A 4,377-nucleotide genomic window follows, 5' to 3' on the forward strand; every position below is an offset into this window, starting at 1 on the left:
GCTGCCAGGACTCTCTTGGGGGCTGGTGACAGCTTCTTGTCCCCTGGTGGTTGCTTTTCTAAGATGCACACTTGTCCATTCAGCTCTGTTTCATACTATTTGCAAGGGAACCTGTAGCTGTTTTCTTTTTCCCTAGCAAGCTTGGAAGAGAGCCAGCTCTGGTGGGAATCTGGCATGCATAGATTTGGTACCAATTTTGTCTGGATGAGGCAGCTAGGCCTGGGGCTCATTGGGGGCAACGGTAGAGTTCTATTCCCGAGACCCTGATGAAAAAGGATGGCCACCCACTTATGACTTTGTGACCTAGGAGCCACTCTCCTTTTATCTTTAACATTCCATGATCTCACGTGGTCATTGTGATCCATGAGGGTGGACTTGGCAACAGCAGGCCTCCCACCCTTTTGGGGGCTCTGGTTGGTCATCTTTTCTCATATGTTCACTGGGTCGAAGCCCAGACTTGGCTGTGAGTGCTTGGGTGCTGTAGGGAGGCCTCTTAGTGACAGCCTATTTCCTTCTGAGTTAGCATCAGACCCAAGGCGCTCAGTCAGGTGACCGTGAAGTGCCGCCACCATGTTTTTCTCTCAAGGTGGCTGCGCTTCAGGTACAAAGTATTTCAGTGATGGGTGAAGTGGATTTCTTCTACCCAGTTCTTCCCTTTTCTTGAACCCTTGGGAGAGCATCCTCGACCTTGGAGCAGGAGAACAAAAAGCAAAGCACCACAAACATATGCTTCATCGCCACGATTCGTTGCTGCCACAGCATTGTTCAAGCCAGACTCCTAGGCTGTTTAACTTGAGGCCAGCATCCCCACACTCAGCCGTGTTCACATGTGGAGCTGAAGCTTACTTGCAGTGTGGTGTCGAGAGAACCCAGGCTTGTCCGTTGCTCCTTAATTAAGGCTTCAGGGCATCAGCGGTCAGGTCAGTGGCTGGAAGACTTGGGGGAGGGGGAGGGGGAGGGAAAAGGGAAAAGTCCCCTTTTGGTCATTCACAAGATGAAGATCTAGAAATCTGGCTTGGGAAATTATAGTCGTGTGTATGTGTGTGTGTGTGTGTGTGTGTGTGTGTGTGTGTGTGTGTGTGTATGTGTGTGTTTGTGTAGGCAAGAAGATGCCTCTCAGGAGTCAGATTTCTCTTGTTTGTGAGGTAAAGTATCCCATTTCTGTGCTGTACACTATGTTGTACTCCAGGATGGCTGGCCCAAGGGTCCTCTCTCCACGTCTCAGCTCCACACAGGAGTGCTGGGCTTACAGGCGCACACCACCACACCCGCATTTTAGGTTCTGCAGGTTGAACTCAGCTCATCCAGCTTAACGGTGCATGAGCTGGAGAGTCATTTGCGCATGTGAATGTTCGATTGTTTCAGCACAGTCACGGAAAGGACTCCTCTCTGTCCGTTTCAGTCTTTTCATCATTTTCACTCATTGTGGAGACTGTGTCCTATTTTGTTTTGTGTCATAGCCAAACCAGGCCTGGTGGCACTTTCCTGTAATCCCAACACCCAGGAGGCAGAGCTGGGAGGGTCACAAGTTCAAAGCCAGCTTGGACGAGAGGGTTTCAAACAAAACCAAACCTCATAAAGAGAATGCGGCATTGTACCATTTGATTAAAGCACCATGCTTTAAAATGACTAGTTTGTGAGACAGACCCCTGTAATGCTGGGGAGGGAGGCTGTCTGAGGGCACCTGGGAGATGAACTGATGCTACAGCTAATTCAAATAGCTGGGTGCTATGATTTGGGCTTGGGATAAATCAAAGAGGATTGTCTTCTGGGGGCACAGTTTGGATGTCAAATACTAAGAGAATGATAATTAGACCATCAAGGTGACTCAGTGGTAAGAGGCTCTTGCCACTGAGTCTGACGCACCTAAATTGGGTCCCTGGGACCCAACATGGTAGGAGGAGAGAATGGAACCCTGGAAGCTATCCTGATCCTCAGGTGTGTGATGTGACACTATCCTCACCACAAAAAAATAGCATCGGGTTTTAAAAAGAAGAAAAGGGGCGGGGGGGGGGGGGGGTTGGAGAGATGGCTCATTGGCCAAGAGCACTGATCACTTTTCCAGAGGACCCAAGTTTTATCCCAGCACCCACACGGAGGGAGGCTCACAGGGATTTGACACTCTCTTTTGACTCCTGTCGGCACCAGGCACACACATGGTGCACAGACATACAGGCAGGCAGAACACTCATATCCATCTTTAAAAGGAAGAGGAAAAGAGGATAACTCTTTTCTTTCTCTATTTTTTTTGTGGGGTGTGTTTCATGAGTGTGTGTGCCCTTACATCTGCGAGCAGAGGACAGAGTGGAGGATTTCAGGAGTCTTCCTCTATTGCTCTCTATTTAATCTCGTGTTCTTACATGTTATGAGTGTTTTTGACTGCATGTATGTCTGTTCACTGCTTGCATGCCTGGCTATGGCAGGCGTGAAAAAGCTAGAAGAGGGCAATGGATTTCCTGGAATTGGAGTTACAGACTGCTGCCTTACGGAGGCTGGGAATGGAACCTGGGTCTTTTGAAAAAGCACTCACTGCTCTTTACTACTGAGCAATCATTCTAGACCCCACTTTTTTCTTTCTTTTTTTTTTTCTTTTTGAGACGGGGGTCTTTCAATGAGTCTAAAGCTTGATGGTTTGCTTGCTTGCTTTGGGGATAGATTGGCTGGCCAGCAAAGCTCCCCAGGTTGGCCTCCCAACCCTGGGGTTACAGGCATGCATGACCATGCCCGGTTTTCATATCGGTGTTAGGGATTAGAACTCAATTCCTCTTGCTTTTACAGTAAGTACTTGTGATGGCGATTCATGGCTGTCAACCTGACTACATCTGGAATAGCCATAACAGGTACTAAAACCATGAGTCACTGGGTATACCTGTGAGGGATCTGTAATTCTAGATGTGGCCAAGCCGACAACCAAAAATAGCCATCACAATACTATTATCCACTGAGACATCCCAACAACCCAGCTTCCTTCTTTATTACCAGTATTTCTGCTCACCAGAGAGGTTAAAAGCAGAGAGGGTCCTTTGTGTCATTTATACTGAACTCGGAACTCACTGACTGGCTAGACTGACTTCTTGTCTTTAGTGAACAATGTTGGAGTTGCAGGGGTACATTGCTACATTGGGTTTTTTATGTGGGGTGCTGGGGATCCAACCTCAAGCCATCATGCTTGCCCACTAAATGAGCCCCTAGGCCTAGGGTGTTTGATAGTTGTAAATGATAAGATTTCAAATATGGGGTGTGTGTGTGTGTGTGTGTGTGTGTGTGTGTGTGTTGAATTACTTGTCTCATTGCTGTGACAAAGTGCCTGGTGAAAAGCAACTAAGGCTGGAAGGGGTTTATTTTGACTCACAGTCCATTGCAGCAGGAAAGGCATTTGGCAAGAGTGGGAGGATGTGTAGGCTGCCCGTAAAACCTCAAGGCCAGCCTCCAGTGACCCACTTCCTGCAGTTAGGACCCATCTCTTGTAGGCACCATATCCTTCTAGGTTGCTGACACCAGCTGGGAACAAAGGGCAAACAAAGGGGCAGAATGGAGACGTTTCCAACTCAAACCACATTCATTTACGGAGCACTGTGGCGCTGGGCAGGATAAGAGGGCGAAGCTCATGGAGTATGCAGTGAACTGAAGGGTACAGGTGAATAACAGACAGTGACCATATTTCGTCCAGTGTGGAAGAGTGACACAGGCAAATAGGAGGGACTTCAGGGCTGTATGAGGAGCAGTGTTGTGTCTGTGTGAGTGATGGATATCTGAGAGACTTGAAAAGATGTCTAGGTTTCCAGTCAAAGCTCCCCTAGACAGTAAGACCGGTAAGTGGATTGAAGGTGGGAGGAATATTTGAGGTGGACAAAGATAAGCATTTGCAAAGTGATCATAGCATATTGAGGCTCGGGTATGATTCACATAGGGGTAGGAAGTGTTGAGAAAGGGCTGGGAAGGTGAGGAGGCCTATCAGGCTGTGCCAAGCAGTCAGATTTGCACCCTGACATCCATGCAGCTTTGCAGAAAGGTTTTAAGCATCAGGATAATCTAGTGGGTCTTGCACTGTGGAAAGCATGCTCTGGCTGCACTACGGAGCATGGATTAAAGCTAGGAGGGGGACCTGGGCAGTGGTGGAACACACCTTTAATCCCAGCACTCGGGAGGCAGAGGCAGGCGGATCTCTGTGAGTTCAAGGCCAGCCTGGTCTACAGAGTGAGTTCCAGGATAATCAAGGCTACGCAGAGAAACCCTGTCTCAAAAAACCAAACCAAACCAAAACAACACCCCTAAAACTAGGAGGGGGATCAACACCAGTTAGGAGTTGATAAAAGATGAATTATATTGCTTAGATGCAAAGGAGATCAAACCAAAACAAGCAAAAGAGAAGAGATA

The sequence above is a fragment of the Psammomys obesus genome, unplaced genomic scaffold (assembly GCF_907164565.1).
Source record: "Psammomys obesus unplaced genomic scaffold, mPsaObe1.curated_primary_1811, whole genome shotgun sequence".
Lineage (NCBI taxonomy): Eukaryota > Metazoa > Chordata > Mammalia > Rodentia > Muridae > Psammomys > Psammomys obesus.